This window comes from Agelaius tricolor, unplaced genomic scaffold (genome assembly GCF_023055355.1).
Source record: "Agelaius tricolor isolate 1412-34295 unplaced genomic scaffold, bAgeTri1.0.p SCAF_18, whole genome shotgun sequence".
Classification (NCBI taxonomy): Eukaryota; Metazoa; Chordata; class Aves; order Passeriformes; family Icteridae; genus Agelaius; species Agelaius tricolor.
The window spans coordinates 10,230,439-10,251,817 of NW_027269278.1; the positions used below are offsets into that span (position 1 = coordinate 10,230,439).

The 21,379-nt window shown below is 46.6% G+C and overlaps 1 long non-coding RNA gene across 2 annotated transcripts in view; it reads left to right on the plus strand.

The window, feature by feature from the left end:
- The window catches only part of LOC139597687 (uncharacterized), a 77,328-nt gene that overhangs the window by 14,385 nt on the left and 41,564 nt on the right, over window positions 1-21,379 (plus strand). Inside the window, exons 2-5 of one of the 2 annotated variants that reach the window (XR_011681682.1) lie at window positions 296-8,998; window positions 13,260-13,361; window positions 15,605-15,828; window positions 19,655-19,960. This is a non-coding gene — a long non-coding RNA (uncharacterized lncRNA). The remainder of the gene's footprint in view (window positions 1-295; window positions 8,999-13,259; window positions 13,362-15,604; window positions 15,829-19,654; window positions 19,961-21,379) is intronic. The other variant, XR_011681683.1, reaches the window with a different exon arrangement.

Sequence of the window (21,379 nt, forward strand, 5' to 3'; positions counted from 1 at the left end):
GCCAAGGTATTTAGAGATCCTGTGCATGACACTACAGCCCAGATGATGACTCCTGAATAATTCTGTTCCAGCAAGGCATAATCTTCCACCTTTTAAATGCTCAGAAGTTGCCATTTGCAGTAGTTCTCAAACTCTTTGCTTCGTACTCACAAATTCATTTTGTGTTGTATTTTGCCTACTTATGGCATTGCTTTACTTGGATTTACTGAACTCACCCTTCCATATAGCAGGAAGCTGTTTGTGCTGTATCTTGTAATCTGTGTACTTGGGTTAATACTTCTTTTATTATTCACAGTTCCAGACTGTTCCACAGTTCTGCTGGTGGAATGTACTGGTGGAAGCAATGCCTGAATCGAGGATGGAAATTGTCCTCTGAGTTATGAGAAACACACAGAGCCCAGCCCTGCCTTCTCAAGAAACTCCCTGCCAGCTGTTGGAGCCTTGCTGTGCTGTCCCTCAGTGCCACACACAGTGTTGAGAGAACTTTCTAAGAAATAAGTGACATACAGTAAATATCTCCTCTCTGAGCTTGCAGGAGCTCAGGATCCTCCGTGGCAGCAGAGCCCAAGGGTGATGTCCTGTGCTGTTCCTACCAGCTGGCTGAGGCAGAAATCTGCTGGGATGTGCAAAAAGATAAAAAGGAGAGGATTCTGGTTCAGAGCTGAAACCACAGCCTGCCACTGGAGGACATTTATTAGAAGTGGCTCAGACATTGCTTGCCCTCCTCATTTTGAGTTGTCCCTTTCTCTGTAGTGGAGTTCATTGATTTCATCAGGGCTGCTTACATCCTTAAGTACAAACAGTTCTAAGTGAGGGTGAGAGAATTGTACCTTAATCCCTAGACTGTTTCAGACCTTTTTGTCCATCCCCTAAAATTTTTCTCCCACCAGAGTAAAAAAAAAATTATTTGCACCAAAAGTCTTTATCTTAGATAAAAGATTTGAGTCACTGTTTAAAAAAATAAGTGACACTACCTCTCAAATAGCTGCAGATTTACTTTTCAGATATGCAATTTTCATTCTATTGAATTTTTTGACATATGGTTATGTAAAACATCTAAAGCAAACTCCATCCATTTACACCCTCCAGAAGGCAGCGACTTCAGGAGTTAATGTGGGATTATTTTTAGCATGTATTCAAGTTTATTCATGCTGAAAGGTAGTACTTATCTTTTGTAATTTTAGAGTAGTTATTTGAATAAAAACATGAGTATAATTCTATTTTAACTGTCATGTGACATCTGGGAACTGGTTCAAACCTCTCTCTCTTGAAGAGGTGGAAATCTCAGCAGTTTTTCCTTCCAACATCTCAGTGGTACACACAATACCTGTGTATGTGTTGAGACCTATGTCTGTAAATAATATGAGTAACAAAATATGAGTAATCTTCTATATGCTGAGAGAACATTATACCAGAAACAAAGAAAGCATCGACCAGAGAAAGTGCAATTTTCAGTGTTCTTTGTAGGAAAAGCTTGTTGAAGTTAAATTACCCCTTTGAGTACAAATTCCATGTTAAGCTGTCACTAGAGACACTGTTAGATAAAAATCTGTGGCTGAGTATTTTCCCTCTAGCTGGGTAAATATTTCTGTTAGCCAACCAACTGAGCCCTTTTGCAAGTTCAGAGATGATCTGTGCAGAGGTTGAGAGTTTCTCATGTTTTGGGGTCACTCCTTATATAACTCTTATGCTGTTTCTACCCTCCAATGGAATAATAAAACACAAGGGGGCTGCAAATCTAGTGTGTAATTTTGGTGGAAGGACTTGGACTGTTTGTCCAAGAGGACACACAGGGATTTGGCTGGGGCAGGCAAATGCAGAAGCAACAGCAGGAGGTCAACAAAATTTCACAAAATTTTATTTGTTCCAAGTTTGATTTACAGGAAGAAGAATATAAACCTCTTACTTAGAGATGATTGTGGGTCTGACACTGGGAAAAGCTTTGCAGTAAAAATAATAATTAAGTTACAATGATAACGAGGCTGTAGTCACACAATGCCAAGTGATCTTTTTGCCTCTGCAGGCGATGCACAATTGTACATTTTGATATTCAAGATAATCTGGGTTGTTCCCAGGCCTTGGGGCTTGCACTGGTAGGTCTGTGCTGTATCATCCTGCAGAAGAAAATATACCAATATTCACAGAATAATGCCTTCCACAGTCTCTTTCTCAAGCAAACATGCCATAAAAGTATTTGTGATACTGGGTCTGTTGACAGTGATGTTCAGAAAGTCATTTTGTGATGTATTTTGTGGTTTATGGGTAAAACCTGACAAGAGAAAGGCCTTGTAAAATCATGGTTCAGGCCTTGCTGCTTTGGCTGGGTACAGCTAACAGCTAGCCTGATAAGCTCCTGTTAGAAAGGACTTGTAACAGTGAAAATCCACTTGGATATCAATCTATTCCTGTGGGAACCAATTTACACCTGTGAGAAGAAAGATTCTACCTGTGTGAAACACCTTTTTCCCAGGAGACAAGAGTGTAAACACCTCTGGAGAGGAGAGATTTTGATGGCCACATACAATAGTCATCACTAACCAATGAACTGAATTGCCAGAAGTTACTAACCAACTAGAATTAAGCATGATGCCTTAGAAAGCCATTAAAATATGAGCTGTGAAGAATAAAAAATGGATATTCTGGATGAAGACACAGGTGTCGTTTTCCATCCTTACTGTGACAGTATTTCTTCTACTGATCTATATTTCTATTCAGTGCATTTTGAAAGCATTTTCCAGCTCTGAGTCCCAATGAAGCAGCCCTGAATGTGCCCCTTCCCTCGATGATAACTCTGAACCCTCAGGCAGTGTTTGTCACACAGCTCAGTCCATCAGTGGAGAGCAGATTCCTGCCAGTACCAAGGCACAGGAATGGGGGAGTGTGCTCTGTTTTGCCCTCACAGTAGCAGAGAAGTTCAACAGAGCCATTCCTGTAGGATGCCCCTGTTCCCTTTTAGCATGAGCTGTGTGCGGGGCTGGGGTTCCTCTGACAGGGGAGGCTGGAGCTCAGCTCCTTCCCAAGGGCTGCACCCACCTCCTGTTGGGATCCCAGCCCCTACCTGAGCCTTGAGGTCATCTCAGCATCTGGTCTGACCCCCAACAGATGCTGGGCTGAGTGGGTGACTCCTTCAGCTCCCATAAAACATGAATTTGCCCTTAATTTCAGCTGCTTGAACCCACTGCTGCCTGCAGATTTGGTGGCAAGGTGGAGAGGAAATAATTTTGTTCTCATGAGCTGCTAATTTTCACACTGAGTGTGTGTATCTTCTCCTAATCCTTTGCCTGAATAGAATATTTCCATCACTTGTTATTGGAACTAATTCCAGAAGACTGTAAAGAGATTCTGAGCTGAGTGATCTATTGTAATTCACTGAGAAACTACTCAGCAACCTACGTGGATACAAAAAGAACTGAAGTAAATCCCCTTTGTCTCAGTTACAGGTCTTTTCTCTTGAGTTTGGAATTTATTAGTGAGAAGAAGCTCCAAGAGATGCTCTGTCCCTCTTAGCATTGCTGCTGCTTACGAAATAAACTTTGGTTAAGAGTTATTTAAATGAAGGAGCCACTTTGCATGGATGCTGTCAGCTTTGTTACCATTTCTGATCAGACTGGTCTAGTGGGAGGTGTCTTGGAACAGGATGATCTGTAAAATCCCTTCCAACCCAAACCATTCTAGGATTCTGTGTTCTTTAACACTCCTCTGTCCTAATCTCATTTGGAGAGTGGCCATTAGGGCAGGTTGTTCCTGGGAGTGTCAGGACCCAGCCCTCCAGGTTTTGCAGAGATGGATTGAAAGGAAACACCTCTGTGCCCAGCTGTCTCATCCCTGCTGCCAAGCCAGAACAAGCACTCCCCTGGCCATGGAGAGAAATCAGACCAGTATTTCTCCACTTCTTTTGGGAATACTCACTGGTACAATAAGATAGTGGAGGCTAATAACTCTTTGATGTAGTGAGAAACAGTTGTTATGTGCTTGTCTTCCTTGGGAAGGTGCCAGTGCCATCCCTCCTGCCCCTCCAGTGTCCAGAAATGCCCTTTCATCCTCAGACTGGAGGCACAAACAAAAGGGTCTGACACTGGTCCATCCTCCCCAGTGGTGGTGTTCCACCCTCACTGGTCCAGCCTCCCCAAAAGCCAGAGGAACACCCCAGTTATCAGAGGAGCTGCACTTTTGATACCTCCTTGAGAGCATCTCTGCTCTCCATCCACCCCTGCCCATGGCCCACCTGTGCCCTTGCTGGGAGCCCAGCCCCCTGCATGACCCAGCAGGACCAGCAGAGCTCAGCAGCAGCCACAACTTCATTTCCTTAGCCCAGGCCTTCCCCATTTTGTTTCTCTGTTCATCGCATCAGTAACTGATAAACTGAGGCAATCTCCTTCCTGCTCTTTCCACCTGCATCCTTCCTTTCCCTCAAGGGCTTCATCACTGCTCCTGCATCACAGAAATTGCTCTGCTCCTACTGTTGGCTTCTGCATTCAGTTTTCCTGCATTTCTGAAGCAGAGTTTTGGGTGGAATTGCCTAAATCTGAAGAAACACCCCCATGAATCAGACCCATTTTATCCTTTTGATTGACTTCTCTTTATATACACTTGGTGGGAAGTGACATGGTGAGACAGATCCAAAAAGCCAGCAGTGACTTGTCCCCAGGGAAGCCCTGCTGCAGCTTGTGACTCACACACACTGGGCCCTGCCAACCCCTGCACCCCTTGCTGCTGACAGTTTTAAGTCTGTCAGTAGTGAAAGCAAGGCAGGAGCTTGTCCCTGACCCTGTTAAAAAAGTCTTAATACAAGAATTCATCCCTGGTGGGCTCCAAGCACATGGCAATTGGCAGGAGCTGCTGGCAGCAGGTGGATGGCAGCTCTGGGCCTTTGGAGACCTGTGTTACACATTGCTTTGGTTTTTAGCTTCAAGAATCAAGAGAACAGCCCAACATCTGCTTCTGCAGTGAAAATTATGGTAAGTTCCTGGCAGTGCCAGGGTGTTTCTAAATTGATTCTTACTCCCTCTGCCTTCTTGTGTGAAATAAATTGATATAATTTGTTTGTGGATTAGCATAAGGTGGCTTTAGAGATACACAAGGTCTTTGCCAGGCTTAATCCATTTACAGCTCGTGAGCAAATTGTTTAATTAGTGGGAAATATTTATACTAAGTGCATGTGGGAACTTCAGACAGGCTCTTACTGCAAGCTATGGGCAGCCCTGAAGAGCCCAGAACGAGCCCAGGATAAAGGGCCATGATGGATCAGGTCCTTCCTTGGACATTGTCTCTCCAGATGAGATCTGGTGTTTGACATGTCAGACACAGCTCCATATTCCAAAGGTCAGGGTGAAAAGGGGTTTTTCTCCACCTTCCTGGCAGTGCCTGCAGGGCAGGGCAGGAATGACCCCGGGCTGGGCTGCGTGTGCTGGCTTGAGGAGGGGCAGAGCCCAGCAAGGCAGCCCTGGCTGAGGAGCAGGGGCTCTGTGCTCTGGGCTGGCCTCAGTGGCTCCCAGTCTGCTGTCCCAGGCCCATACTGGGAGATGGAGGGAATGGTCCCAGAGCCCTGGGGGGGCTCCAACCTCACCCCATCCCCTCCAGCCTCCTGCCTGCATCTGAGACAGGACACAGGGGGATGTGCAGGAAGGACCCCAAAGCAGGGATCCTGCAGGTGGTGTCTTTTCTTACCTCTACAAGACACCCAAACACTTGAGAAGATTTAGGGAAAATAGAGCTGTTTTATTTATTGACTTGCATCTTTGGTAAACTCAGAAGAACAAGGAAAAAACCTAGCTCTTGTTTTTTTAATCTCTGTATCTGGCTTTATTTATGCAATCCATCAAGAGGTATCTCATCAACAACATTATTTAAGCTGAAATAGGAGACTCACTATTAGACTTAAAAATTCATAGAATAAACAGGTTCTGACATTTAATTTGTTGTAGCCAGTAAAAGAATAAATTAACCAGCAAACATTATGCAGAAAATATTTAAGCAAAGTGGAAATCGGTGTTCTTTATATGGGAACTTAAACCAGAACCATATATTTTGTGTGTTCTGTTTATTTTTGTGTGGGGTAAGATGAAGTGTGCAGTTTGCATTGTTTGCTTAGGGAATAATTTAAGCATGGCTAAGAATGGAGCTTGTGTCGAACAACTCTTTGGTCAGCAAACAGTGTAAGATATTTTTTATTAAACACAGCCCTGCCCTCCCCCTTTCCAGGGATGGATGAGAACAGCAGGCACATGAATTTTCTCCAGCAGCAGGACCAGGCTGAGCTGAGCAGGAAGAAATGGCTGCTTTGGTTCAGAGCTATGCAGGCATCAAAATGATTTGTGCTGTGAGGAAAAGAAATGAGGGGTAGAGCCAATGCAGCTGGGCTCCAGAAAAAGTAATGAATGGCAAATTAGTGAATGCCTGAGGTAGCATGCTCCAAAAGAAAGCAGAGTGGAACTGGGCTGGTGGATGATAGGATTTCCATTAGTTTACCCAGACTCATCATTTCACTGAGTTGATTTTGGTACAGAAAGGACAATCATGTCTCGTTTAGAGATCTGCTGAAACCCATGAATGGCCAATGCAGAGAGAGCCATGCAGGACAAGGTGTTCTCAGGGCAAACATGGCCAAAACTCAGGAAACAGCTGGCTGTGGTATCAAAGGGCAGCTTGGGGCTGGTGGGACTTCATCCTCTTCATCAGAGAGTGCTGGAACTGCCTGACTCCAGTGCTGCCTCCTCCTGCTCTGGCTCTTGTGCCAGAAAACACCCTGGCCTCAGTATCTGTGATAAATCAAACATCATGGTCATGGTTTTAAAGGCATCTTCTTTAAAACTTATGAATTGTTGAGAAAATCCGTTATAAAAACAGGTAAGACTGCTGGAGGTAAACACACTGCTCTGATAATTTACTTCTGTTTATATTTCAGTAGCTTTTAAAAAATGTTAATAATGAAATCCACACTCATATAATTGTGGTTCTTATTCAAAGGTATAAGCCTTGGAATTTTGCCTATCTTTCCCTGTTTTGCTTTCCCATCCCTCCATTTATGCACCTGCATCTCTCACTTGCTTCTGACCTGCAGAGATGAGCTCCCAGGGTGAGCTGGGCTCCTGGCTTTGCTGCCCTGCAAAGAATGACAAGACATGGCCAAAAGGTGTTTCCACACAGAGCAGAGCTTCTTTGATTATTTCTAACTATGTTATTTCTAACATTTATTTAAATATGTTTCTCAGTGAAACTTCCGAGTTCAGGTACAAATTAATGAATGTTCTCGATTTGGTCTAATGGGAGCTGTGGTACAGACAAGAGGGATGAGGCTGGCACTGAGCAGCCTGTGCAGGGATCCCAGGGTGGGGCAGCAGATGCTGGAGGCTGTGCTGAGAGATTGGATTCAATTTGCTCTTCTGCACTGAGTGCTCTGAAATTGGGAGCTGGGTGAGCCACACCAAAGCAAAGAGGTGGCAGATGGGATGAGGGCAAGATGATTAATGGAAATACACCAAGCAGCCCTGTATTAGCTCCTGCTGCATGTTCTCAAGTGTGGGATTGTGAAGATCATCTCTGGTTTAGGGGCAAATCTGCTTCTCTGTGGTAGCAGTCCCACTGTGGCCTTCAGAGGCACCTGACTGCCCACAGTGCTTACCAGGCTGGGAAGTGAAAGTGGAAAAGGAAGGAAAAGAAAGGCAAAGAAAAAGAAAAGGAAGGAAAAGAAAGGCAAAGAAAAAGAAAAGTATACACAAGAACAGAGTCTCCAACTCCCTGAAGCAGGCTGAGAAAGAGGGATGGGAAAAGAGGAGCTGCAGTAGGAAAGCATTAAATAGAGACCCAGACAGGCATAATGGTAGAGACAGACTTTTAAATCAGTAAGAAACTGTAAAGAAAAGCCTGTTCAATAAAAAAAACTACCATCAGTGAACCACAGGGACAGTATCCACTAAATGACATCATTTACCACTCTGCTTGTTATCACTCATTATGCTGCAGATCCTATTATCTGCTGCTTGATGTGAATCTGGCCCCCGCTGTGTCAGGCACAACACACAAAAAGAGGGGAAAAATAATTTCTTGCCCCAAGGGGTTCATGGTGGAGAGTAAGGAGTATTTCTATGAAAGATTGCAGTATCAGTTCAGTGCTGGAGGTTCTGGAAGACAGTGACAGGTGGACAATATGTTTCTCAGAGTTCAGAGTTTTACAACAAAAGAAAATTGTATATATGTAAAGTAGAAATTAAATTGTCTGAGTGCAAGCCTTGGAGGTATGGCAGTTTCATTTTTTTGAAGGGAAGTGATACATTTAGTGGCATAGGGATGCTGGAGATTTCATTAGATCTTAGATTTTAGTAGGCTACAAATCTTCACAGCCCTAACTCCTGTGGGATTTGGGCTTTCATTTGGAACCCAACAACCCTTGGTAACCACTCTTGCTTTGATATGGTTGCTGCTTCTAATGAAGAATTCAAAAATTCAGCAAGTGATAAGTGCCATAAAATAGAAGAATTCAGGAAAAGTCTTGTTAATCAAAATGATCTCTTTTTAAATAGCTAATAGGAAAGCTTTATAACAGCACTGCAGTCTCAGGGAGCAGCAGGAGTCACCAAGAAGGATTGGCCAGAGGAGGCTGTAGTCAGCCCTGCAGTTCCCACAGGCTGGCTGAATTTAGGATAAATAAGACTTACCCCCTCCTATGACGGACCTTGACTTGTCCTTTTTAGGAGGGGGTTTGAGGTCATGTTGTTGGTTTTAAGCAGAATTTGTTTGGGTTGTTTTTCTGGTTTTTTTTTTTTTTCTGTTGTTTTGGTTTTTTTTTTTCCCTTTGTTTTTTGCAGGGAGCTTCATTTCCAGCTAATAGGGATCTATTTGATGATAGCAGGGGAGTGAATTTGTGAAGGAATGATTGTCAGCAGATGGCTTGTAGCTACAGAAGGATGCATCCCAAGCCTGAGGTGTCCTTAACTACCCCAAGTGACAAAATTATCCTGAGACCCAAGAGAGTGGCCTTCTTCTAAATTCATCTACTGTGGTAAGTGGGGTTGGGTGTTCTTTGCAAGAATGGCAGGGTAAGAGACAAAGCTCAACAAACTTCAGGGTATAAATTAAACTCCACAAAGCCTTGTCAGGCTTCTCCATATGTAAATGTATGTTTAATTCATACATCTAACAGAACAAATTCAGGAATGTGTAACAACACAGGACTTGGCTGCCCTGGACTCTGCCACCAGCTCCTGAAAGGAAATCCAAGCCTTAGGCTCTGCCATTTGCACATAAAATGTATTTTGGAGTTGACCACTGACTGGCTGTGAAGAAGGTGCAAATATTTCAGAGCAGAGGATTTCAGTGGGAAATTCACACCAGGACTCTCCTGCCTGGACACAAGAAAATTCCTGCTCAGGAGAGAGAGGCTGAGGCCAGGCTAAACCCCAGTGCTTTGTTTAGTCATAGGGACATTGCTCTGACTCTTTCCTCAATTTAGGGTTAATTGGATTTATTTTGAAGAAAGCACCTTTTTCCATAGAATTTACCATATTCCATTTATTTCCCAAAGTCCCCATCCACTGCAGAAATTTCCTCCTTTGTTTCAGTGCATTTGACAATAGAAGAGAATTTTCCTCCCTCCACTGGCAGATTAACCATTATAGCTAGTGAAAAATACTGTCCAACAGGGGTAAGCCATCCCACTCAGATGGCTTTGACTTTGCCATGCCAATTACTAATTTCCATTAAATTCAAAATATGTTTTATGCTGATAAAGCTTCTTAAAGCAGTTTCTCTCAAACTGCATTAAAGAAAGTGATGCTTACATAAGTCCTTTGGAATACCTAATGTGCCATGACTTTTGCTATAAATATGTGCCAGTTCATTATTTTCACTAAAGTTCACAAGTGGGTAGGTATAGATTACTTGACAGTTAAAAGGGAAAAACCTTGGATACTTGCACATGGTCTGGATAAGCTTCCAAAGCAATCTGCTGTTTTCAGTCTGGCCAAGTGGGTGATTATTTTCCTGGATTTCCTACTTTCTGTTTCCTCTTGGGTTTTTATATTTGTTATGCTGGCCAGTAATTTGCTGCCTGCAAAAGGTGCTTTACTGTTAGGATTCAAGTAGAAAACTCTCTCCCCAAAGTCCAAATAGGTTTTTCACACCAGGGAAGAACTTTAAAAAAATGTGAGGCTGAGAAGAACTTTACAAAAAATGTGAAGATGGGGTGGGGAGGGAATGTGAGTGCTGGCAGCTGGCTGTGGGTAGAGCTGCCCCACAGCAAATCTCTGCTCTCTGGGACAGTCTGGATTTGTGGATTTATCTGCACAATGGAGCAGCATCTCACACAGTTTGCCCAAATTTGTCCTTGTTTGTCTCTGACTTCTCCCTTAAATCTCCTGCAGCCTCAAGGCGATGGGCTCCTGGTCCAGCCTCTGCTGTGGGCTGAGAGAGGCTTTGGGGTGTTAGTCCACCCTGTACATCACTTAATTAGCCTGGCTGCTAATTGATTCCCTGCTGCTCTCTCTAACAGGCCCAACAAAGCCAGTGGAGGGCTGTCAGTCCGCTGTGTTTTGGGCACCTTGGAGCAAATGCAGCGTGCCTGGCTGCTAATGAAGCTGCTGTCAGCTGAAGGACTCTGTGCCTGCTGCTCTGGGGCTGAGCCATCAGCTCTGGGGCACTTTGCTTTTCCCTGTCATTTTCTCATACAGAAATTATTTCCAAGGTCTTGTGTTCTGTTATAAAAGTCTATAAAATCATCTTTCTCTGACAAAAATGATTCAATACTGTCCGTGGTCTTCTCACCTCTTCCATGGTTCAGGAGGGTTCACAGCCATGCTGGATGTGACCTCCAGTTAATCCTGAAATTTTAGAGTGCAATATGTCCTTTATTTCTGAATACCAGAAAGGAATTTGCTAATTAGGGGGGAACCAAGGTCTCTCACATGGGGAACATTTTAAGAAATCAGAAGTGTCATTCTGCTATGACAAATGACACTTAACAATGATAAAATAACATTTCATAGCAGCAGAGGTTATTTGCTGCTGATATTGCAGGAGTCTGGAACTTTGAAGGACTCGAAAAGAAGGAAAAGTAAAGCATGATTCACTACTTAAAATAAGAGAGGGGTAGGAAGTGAAGGAGATGACATTCCCACCTCCACAGGGAGAGATGTCCAAAGACCAACCTGGAATGTCTGAAGGAGCAGCAGAGCTGATCCTGCCAAGTTGCAGTTTTCACACTAATTTCCATCACCACACCTTCCCTCCACTCTGAAATTGCCTTTGGGTCACTGAGCCCAGTTCACTGTGTATCTGGGTTAGGCTGAACAGGGAGATGTTAATTTTGGTGGGGAGAAGGAGGACCTAAGGCAAAGGCTTGTGGCACTGATAATTCACATCCTGGTAATTCACATCCTGGCTGTTTTGTGTTTCTCAGTGGAGGCAAGCCCTGGGGATGTGACTCTGATTATCTGAATCAGGCAGCTCCAGATTACCTTAATGTGGTGCTGCCTTCATCTGGAGTGCTGTGCAGAAAGGGTGATTAACCACCCAGCCCAGATGGGATCAGCTCCAGGTGCTTGGGGAAATGCTGGGAGATGGCTCAGTCTGCTGTGAAACTGCACCAGGGCAGGCTGGAACAGCAGCATTTGCTCTTGATGGATGAGCCCTAATTTATTTCCACTGCAAGAGGCTTTGGTGACAAGTTTACCCTATAAATAATGCTTAAATTGGAATTTTGTTAAGTACCTTTCTCCTTTAGGGAAAAAAAAAAATTGCTGCCTTCTTTGATTATTCCAGGTATTCAGTAAGGCATCCTCATGCCCAGTGCTATCAGTTATTTTATACAATATGTCTGTATTTTTGTATAATGTATGAATCTCTGTATCTATGATTGTTCCCTGGGCTCTGCAGCCCCTTTGCCCGAGCCTTGCCCCCATCTGCAGCTCTGCTCACACAGCTCCTCCCTGGCTCTGCTCACACAGCGCTCACAGCCCCTCCCCAGCTCTGCCAGCCTTTGGGATCAGTCTGCAGGGTCATCCTCCCTCAGGGATTTTGGCAGCTGCAGCACACACGGTGCCCTGCACTGAAGCAAGTCTGCTTTTCTGTCTGCTGTTCCCATCCCCGGGCTGTGTCTCCTCTTGGGTCAGATCCAATGAATGCTGTTTGCCCTCAGAGAGAAGCACCGAGGGCTGGATGGGGATTTCCTGAGGAGCACCAGGAGCTGGCAGCAACAATTGCTCAGCACCTCCTTAGAAGCCTGCCCAGTGCTTGGAGGATGTGGAGATGCACTTGGCATGACAAAGGCACCCGTGGCAATGTGACATGGGGATGGCAAAAGTCCCCAGATACCTACTGGGAACTTACACTGGTGTGTCTATCCAGGCAGAGGGGAAAGCAGTGTGCTGATATTAACAGCCTTTAACTCAATTCTCAGTGTGAAATATTATTTATCATATTTACCTCAAAAAATCCCCTTCCAAACAATCAAAAAACCTTTGTGGGGGAAACCAAGGAATTTCTAAGGAGATGTAGCAATAGGGCAAGGGGGAGTGGCTTCAACACTTCCTTCAAACAGAAAGGAATAGCTTTGGATTAGGTGTAAGGAAGAAATTCTTGCTTGTGAAGATGGTGAGGCCCTGGCACAGCCTGCCCAGAGCAGCTGTGGCTGCCCCATCCCTGGAAGTGTCCAAGGCCAGGCTGGACAGGGCTTGGAGCAACCTGGGGCAGTGGAAGGTGTCCCTGCCCATGGCAGGGGGGTTAGAACAAGATGATCTTTCAGGTTCTTTCCAACCCAAACCACTCTGTGATTCTGCAGTTCTTTGTAGTACTGGTACTAAGAGGAGATGCTTGCAAAGGTTAAACAAGTGAGTTGTCCTGCCCTAGAGAGTCAAGGAAAATTCAGTTGGGTCATGATTGATTTTTGTCCATGGAATAAGTCTGAGACAGACCCTGACAGAGACATTCTGTCCACTCAGACACCAGGGAAAGACTTGTTTCAGTCTCAGGGAAGTGACTGCACAGGACTCACAGCACTGAGGGCTTGAACTCCCTGATTCACTGCAGTTATCTAATGGGAAGAGTAATGTGAAAGGTGGGAAGGGTTCTCAATTATCTGTTTATACAACTAAAAACTGCAGTCCTGCCTCTCTGGAGCCCTGCTGCAATGAGACACTCACCAAGGAGCAAAGTGCAGAAGTTTTGGTTCAGCAGGTCCCATCATTGCCTGGTTAGAAGCCTGGAAAATCACAGGTTGCAGAAGCAGACTGCCTTAACCTAACTACAGATGTGCTCTGTAATTACAGGGCTGCTTATGTGCAGAGCCAAGTCTGCTGTGGGACACTTTTCTTGGCTGGAATCAATGAAAGAATCCAGCAGCCTCATTGACTGAGCAAATCAGGAGTCAGGTAAGTGCATTCTGTCAGCAGAAGGAGATTTTAATGCTAGGCTTTGGTCTATCATTAATTAAAATAAACATCTATTATTTGGTTTTGAGATTCTTTCCAAGAAGGAAAATAGAGTCTGGAAAGGTTTTCAGAGCTGATTACTTTGCACAGCCTGGACTGTGCTTGAGACAGGCACAAAGAGGATCTGGGGAAGGAAGACAAGGATGAGGAGGAACAAAAGGTGTTGAAATCAATGTCAGAAATTAGAGAAAGAACAGGCAGGGAGGGAACAGAAAAAGAAGCAGAACAAAGCCAAAGAAGACAGACAAAATGTGATTGATGGGGAGGGAGGGTGGCAAGAGATGGCTGAGTGACTGGAGGGGGTGAGAGCACAGGATGGAGCTGGGGAGGGGGCTCTGGGACATTGTCCCTGGGGTCTCTAAGGGCAGGCTGGGCAAGCCTTTGCCAGGCATGGGGTTGGTGTGGCCATTGCTCCCTGGGGTGGAGATGGATGAGAGGAGCCTGGACTCCCCCAGCTCTGGCTGTGCTCAGGCACCCCCTGGCCCCCTGTGCCTGCCCTCCCCTCTCCCAGAGGGGCTGCAGGTGGAGATTTCACAGGTCAGGTCTTCTCCTGGGTCTCTCCAGTTCACACAGAGGCAGACAGATGCAGGAAGGGCTTGGAGACTCCTGCCTGGCCAACATCACCCTGAGCACACACACAGAGCCCACGGCCAGCTGCAGCCTGTGCTGCTCTTGCCCTGCTGGGGTTCTCTGGCAGCACACACCAGGTAAGCACATCCTTCTGCTGGGAGTGGAGCTAGAAATCCCTGGCACCTCCATAAAACAAGTTCATAAAGCATCTGTGTGTGCAGGAGCTGTCAGGGGAGTGCTCCAACCCCAAACCCTCATCCCTCAGAGGCTGCCTTCAATCAGCAAATGAGCTCTTGTGGTGGTTGCTGTGGTCCTGCAGGGACCTTGTGTCTTCTCCTGTGGCTGCAGGAGAGACAAGCCTGCACTTAACCATGGTTTCTGCTCTCTGTTTAGTTCCCAGCAGAATAAAGAGCTGCTCTTTTGTGGGAGGCATAAGGCAGATTTGAGGGCAGGAGGAAAATGTCACAGAGCTTCACACCATCTCTGTAGACACAGACACACACACAAAAAAAGCAACTCCCTAAAATCACAGTTTTTCTTTGCTTGATGCTACACCTATAGAAATCTGAGGAGAATCTACCACTGAAACCAGATTAAATGCTGATACTGTAATTTTGGATTTTATACTGACCAATAATCAAGAGTTGACCATATGTAGAGAGTGCAAGTTCTGTAGGCAGAGAGAATTTTTTTTTTTAATTGATCTGGTATTACCAGAAAATTCTGAGGGCTTTTCACCATCCAAGTGCTTGTAAGTAGGAACAGCAGCCTTCAAAATGAAATAGGAACAGAGAAGAGTTATTAAGAGCTTACCTGATGTGTGTCCCAGGCCATGGTGGGAGGGGAAGAAGCAGGGGTAGCACTGGTGAGCAGTGAGAGCAACACCTCAGCAAGGGCTCCATGCCTTGTGTGCTCTCCTGAAGGTGCCTCAGGCTGCTGTAACCTTTGTGCCTGCTGCCTGGGAGAGACAGGCAAGCTGGGAAATGGGAAATTCAGATGGGACCTCGCCACCTCTGGGCAATTGAGGTAACCCAGAGGGAGATATTCCAGTTAATGGGATGGGCATTATTCCAGTCAATGCAGCTGGGCACAAGATGTCCTGAACCCCTGTTGGGATGTTCAGGTGGTTGGAAGATTGGAGATCCTGTATCCAGGTGCAGATTTCAAGGACCCACAACCCCAGAATGGCAGGGTATTTCATGCCTTCCAACTTCCACCTGCTCATTCTCATTCCTGAACTCCCTGGGACCCTCAAGCCCAGGGAATCCCATGCTGTGTAGGCATCCATGTCACAACTGAGCACATTTCCAACATTTTCCACTGCTGCAGAAAAGCCTTCAGGGATGCCTTGAGATTCCCAGGTGAGTAAAATACAGCCTGAGCTGTGTGGCTCACATTTGATAAATTCTCAGATAAATTCCTTAACAATATTTAATTCCCATGGTGTTTCTAGTCTTTGGTGTTGGAGCCAATGGGAAACAGTAGCAAAGAATCACCACAATATCAAACGTGACATCAGAGATGTGGCATTTCTTATGTGCTCTAAACGAGTGACTAATTTCAGAGCATTTGCTCAGATGTCCTGTTGATGGGGGAATGTTTTCCTTCCACAGGGAAGTCAAAATCTGCTCTCCTTGAGCTACAGACACCGCCTGTTTTCAAGAAGGTGTGAAACAGAAAAGAATAGAAAGATGCTCAGCACCTCCTACATGGTTCCCTGCTCTCCTTGAGCAACAGCACCGTGCAGGATGAGGCCCCGTGTTGGCACCAGTTGCTGAGTAAACTGCCTCTATAGAAATCGAGCATCTGCTTCTCTTAGCAACAGCTGCTTCTGCATGTAAGAGTGTGTTAGTGCATGTAAACACCTCATTATTAAATGGAGTTTGTCTGTGGGTTTGGAAGTGGTGAGGAAGGGGCTGGTACAGGTTACCTTTGGTGGGAGAGCTGGGAGAGCACGATTCCTACATTCACCTGTGCAAGAGCATCCTCTGCAAAGCTCCAGCAAAACCTCTGAAAACAGGGTGCTATGTCAGGCAGGGATGTGCCTGACACACAGAGAGGAGCAGAGGCTGAGCCCTGTGCCCTGCTGTGTGTCCTGCTCCTCCCAGCCAGCCAGGACAGACGGACACCGCGGAGAGCAAAGGGAAAGCACTGATGGGGCAGTTCTCCTTGAGAACAACAGGATGCTGCTGCTGCCAGGGTGCTCCTGCAGCCATTGCCAGCAGGTCCAGGGGCACGGAAACGCTTTGTGCCACAGTGCCTAGAGCAGCACCAAGGAGCTGTGCCTTTCCCTGCCACAGTGGCTAGAGCAGCATGAAGGAGCTATGCCTTTCCCTGCCATGGTGGCTAGAGCAGCATGAAGGAGCTATGCCTTTCCCTGCCATGGTGGCTAGAGCAGCACCAAGGAGCTGTGCCTTTCCCTGCCATAGGGGCTAGAGCAGCACCAAGGAGCTGTGCCTTTCCCTGCCACAGTGGCTAGAGCAGCACCAAGGAGCTGTGCCTTTCCCTGCCACAGTGGCTAGAGCAGCACGAAGGAGCTGTGCCTGTCCCTGCACAGTGGCTAGAGCAGCACCAAGGAGCTGTGCCTGTCCCTGCACAGTGGCTAGAGCAGCACCAAGGAGCTGTGCCTGTCCCTGCACAGTGGCTAGAGCAGCACAGAGGAGCTGTGCCTGTCCCTGCACAGTGGCTAAAGCAGCACCAAGGAGCTGTGCCTGTCCCTGCACAGTGGCTAGAGCAGCACCAAGGAGCTGTGCCTGTCCCTGCACAGTGGCTAGAGCAGCACCAAGGAGCTGTGCCTTTCCCTGGCATGGTGGCTAAAGCAGCACGAAGGAGCTGTGCCTTTCCCTGCCATGGTGGCTAAAGCAGCACCAAGGAGCTGTGCCTTACCCTGCCACGGTGGCTAGAGCAGCACCAAGGAGCTGTGCCTTTCCCTGCACAGTGCCTAGAGCAGCACCAAGGAGCTGTGCCTTTCCCTGGCATGGTGGCTAAAGCAGCACCAAGGAGCTGTGCCTTACCCTGCCACGGTTGTCGCCATGATATTTTCTGAAAAATCCCTTTGCCAGGATTTTTCTCCAGAGAAGCAGAGAAGCCTCAGAGGAAAAGAAAAACAATAATTATCTGCTGCTGTGCAATGCAACAGGTTCATCTTTGATTGGTCCTTGTTGGTTGTTTCTAATTACCGGCCAATCACAGTCCAGCTGGCTCGGGCTCGCTGAGAGTCACGAGCTTCTATTATTGATTCCTTTCTATTCCTTTCAAGCCTTCTGATGAAAACTCTTCTTCTATTCTTTTAGTATAGTTATAATATATAATTTTCTTTTAATATAATATATATCATAAAATAATAAATCAGCCTTCTGAAACATGGAGTCAAGTTTCTCATCTCTTCCCTCGTCCTGGGACCCCTGTGAACACCATCACACATGTGAGCAGCACAGAGGAGCTGTGCCTGTCCCTGCACAGTGGCTAGAGCAGCACAGAGGAGCTGTGCCTTTCCCTGCACAGTGGGCAGCACAGAGGAGCTGTGCCTGCCCCTGCACAGTGAGCAGCACAGAGGAGCTGTGCCTTTCCCTGCACAGTGGCTAGAGCAGCACAGAGGAGCTGTGCCTGCCCCTGCACAGTGAGCAGCACAGAGGAGCTGTGCCTTTCCCTGCACAGTGGCTAGAGCAGCACAGAGGAGCTGTGCCTGTCCCTGCACAGTGGATAAAGCAGCACAGAGGAGCTGTGCCTGTCCCTGCACAGTGAGCAGCATGAGAGGAGCTGTGCCTGTCCCTGCACAGTGGGCAGCACAGAGGAGCTGTGCCTGTCCCTGCACAGTGGCTAGAGCAGCACAGAGGAGCTGTGCCTTTCCCTGCACAGTGGATAAAGCAGCACAGAGGAGCTGTGCCTTTCCCTGCACAGTGCCAGCTCCAGCGCTGTCGGGCAGGGTGGATGGGACTGAGCCAAGCTCTGCTCGCTCAGAGCCAGGGATGGAGCTCAGCATCTGCTCTGCCCCGTCTGCCGCCTGCACCCGCAGCAGGAAAATAAACAAAATAAACACACCCTGGGGACAGGCTGGGTGTGGGAGGGTGGGAGCTGCTCAGCAGGAGCAGCTTCAGCAAAAGCAGCTCCTGTTGGCAGAGCAGCCAGCCCAGCCGAAGGAAAGGCTGGAGAGCAGCCACAAAGCAGCCGTGGAAGCTTTTTCCTATTTAGCTGCGGGGATTTTGTTGCAAGTCTCTAGGAGACTTTTTCATTTCCTTTGGAAAATAGGCTGCAATCCCCCAGAGAAATGGCATGTGACAAGATTAGGGCAGGAATCACCGGTGAGATGAGCACCCAAAGTGAGCCAAAGGCTACATGAGCATGTTTCACTAAATGTTTCACTACAGGTGTGAATATTTCATTCTGCTGTGCTAAAGCATCTCTTGAAGTATCAGTATTCTCTCATTGAAAAAAAAAAAACAAACCAATGAAATTCGGAGAATGCACAAGGTGAAAATTACATTGAGGTTCCTCTCAGGCTCTGAACTTCCTTGCATACAAACTTTGTCCAAGTGGAATTTATAATTTTCTGCCATAAGAACACTAAATTCTTCTGACTCAGAAAGTTGTGCTGGAAGGAGTAAAAGTAATCAGACAGGACTGTTTGGTAGCTTAGAGCAAACCCTAAAAGCTGGGCCAAGCTTGTAGCAAATTCAGCTAAGCAGATTAACATGTATGGCTCCTGCAAGCTGTCAGTCCCTTGGCCAGGATCTGTATCGGGCAATTTGGAACTCTTTGGAGAGTCCCTCCTGGGTGTCACTGCCTGCTCACTCCAGATTCACTGAGCAGACAAACTTTGCTGTTCTTCTCGGGCTTTTGTACCTCAGCTAGCTTCCCTGAGAAGGGGGAAGGGAAACACATTTACGTATTGCCATGGTTGCAAAATCTGGCATTCCAAAGGCAAATCAGCTCCCTTTGTGTGTTATTGGGTCAGCTGTGGTGAAATGAGGGGCAAAGAATGTGTCTGAGCCCTTCAGCTTTTGAATGTTCAATGAGAGAAACATTTAAATGGCAGCAGGAGGTCGGCTGTGATCTAGCAGAAAACATCTCCTTGATGCTCCCATCTCCTCAGCTGATAATAATAACCACTGTCACAGCTAAAGGTGACAGAAATTACATAAAGGCTACTGTTCCTGCACAAAACCAGCTGGTTTATTTTGGCAACCTTCATTGGTACAATTAGTGACCAAAGCCTGTGAGCTGAGCTTGGATGGAGGGGTGGGAGGGAGGAAGGTGTGCAGGCAGTGTTGGCATCTCCAGGTCACAGCAAGCAGCCCTAGGGGTGGGCTGGAAGGAGGGCATGCATGCAAACTCCTGAAATTCTTCCAGGCAAGTCTCCTCTGGAGAAATCTGGCACGACACGGGTGCTTTTAGAGGTGTTTTAGTCGTCTTGTAAAAAGAGCACAATGGTGAATGCCTGGAGAGAGCAGCACCTCTGCTGTTTGGGAAGAGGTGGCAGCTGACTCCTGTGGCTTTCCTGCTCTCTGAGCTTTGCTCAGCAGGCAGCTGAGGGAACTTTCTGATACGGTTGCTGAAAGATCTTGCTTTTGCATGATGGTAAAGAGATAAGAAAAATTGCACCTCTCATGTACTCTGGCCTTATTGCTGTTTAAAACTGAATATTTGCTGGTTTTCTCTTCCAGTGCTAATCCTGTGCCTTGTTGCCGACTTCTGTCAAGCCCCTCTGATGGATCCCGTGGATCCTCTGCCCAGTACAGCCAGGAAAACACACTCCTGTGGGACCCTGCTCCAGAAAAATCCACCCGGAGGGCGCTGCCCTCTCTGCTGCCTGTCCACAGCCCTCCCCGAGGGTGGAGCACAGCTGGGATCATTGCTCCCACGTTTCCATCTCCAATCGCCCTCACTCTCTGCAGTGGGAAGGAGCTGATGTTGGAACCTATTTGCCTGGAAATGAGCTTTTCCTGAGCAGCCTAATGCTCAGCTTCTAGGTGAGCTACCATAAATGTGTTTATAATGATTTGCCTAATTACAAGTACTTTCACAAACGATTTTGCTAGCACTTACTGGGACTACAGTAACATCTGAAGTTGTAGTAATGAAGATGTAATGTGATAGCATGAAAACACCACCAAAAGGTTCATCTGAGAGGGATTAACAGCAAGATCCCAGTTGTGGGAGCTTAGTTAGGAGCCCTCAGTGCAAGGAACTGCTCTAAAGTGTGGACAGGCTAGAGGCATGGGGAGAAGGGAGATGGTAGGGGTGTAGAAAAGAGCAGGACACCAGGAAACCAGGAGCCTTTCTTAGAATCTTTGTCAGGGGTCATGGGCACTGACAGAAAGAAAACATTTTTTTTTTTTTAAGTGACTGAATAAAGCATCCTGGTTTTCCCTGTCTGTTCCTCCTAAAATGACATGAGAATTGCAGGGTGGTTATTGCTGAATAGAGACAGTTCCAGTCTAGAATGCAGAGCCCATGGAGGGGAGCTCTGTGCAGGAGGTGCAGAGGAACAGGTGTTGAGCATCACTGGGGCAGGGCACAGCCCCTTGCAGGCGCCCCTCCCCATCAGGTGGGAGTGGAGCTTTGTCCTCTGTGGGACACATCCAGAGGGACCATGGAAGGTGCAGGGGTGACATTAACCAGGCAATGAGGACATTTGGCCTCTGCCTGGGAGTACTTTTGTTTATAAATCTGTATCCACTTCCCAGGAAAATATTTTTGATGTTGACTTCAGACATCCTCTCTGGGAGACGGCCCAGCCTCCTGCCTTGCCCAAGAGACAATAGAAGGAAAACAAGCACAATAGGTGCATGTGCTAAACACTTTAATGAGCACTTCCACACCATTCTCCTGCATTTCCCCACATGCCCATGAGTCAATAAGCACCTCATGCAGCTTTCTAGATAGTGTGGAATAAACTGACAGAGCCACGGACCAGCCCCAACATCAGCTCTCGTTCGCTGAATAATTGATGGAGATGTGAACTGATTTTGTGCTGTGTGTGTTGTCTCAGTGACTATTCCCACTAATCCCTGTGCCTGTGTGAGCTTCCTACAATGGGATTATGCTTCAAATATTTCAGATACAATTATTCCCATTTGTGCAAGAGGCACTGTGACCATTTTTGCACATGCACAAATGCCCAGTTGATTGATCTGCACCTGCAAACAGAAAAGGGCCCTTGAATTTGTTGCCCTGTGGCTCTGGAGGATGTGTGCCTCTTGTTTTCTCTGGTTCATTTTGAATGGTAAGTTAATGATAGAGCACAAATCCCCAGTGATTATGCTCTGGTCTCCATTGTCACCCAACATAATGTCCTCCTGTGGCTCTTTGTGATGATGCTCTGTGATGCACAGAGCATTCAATAGGAAGTGCTGTAAGTTCTGTACTAGAAAACCAGCATTTATAGA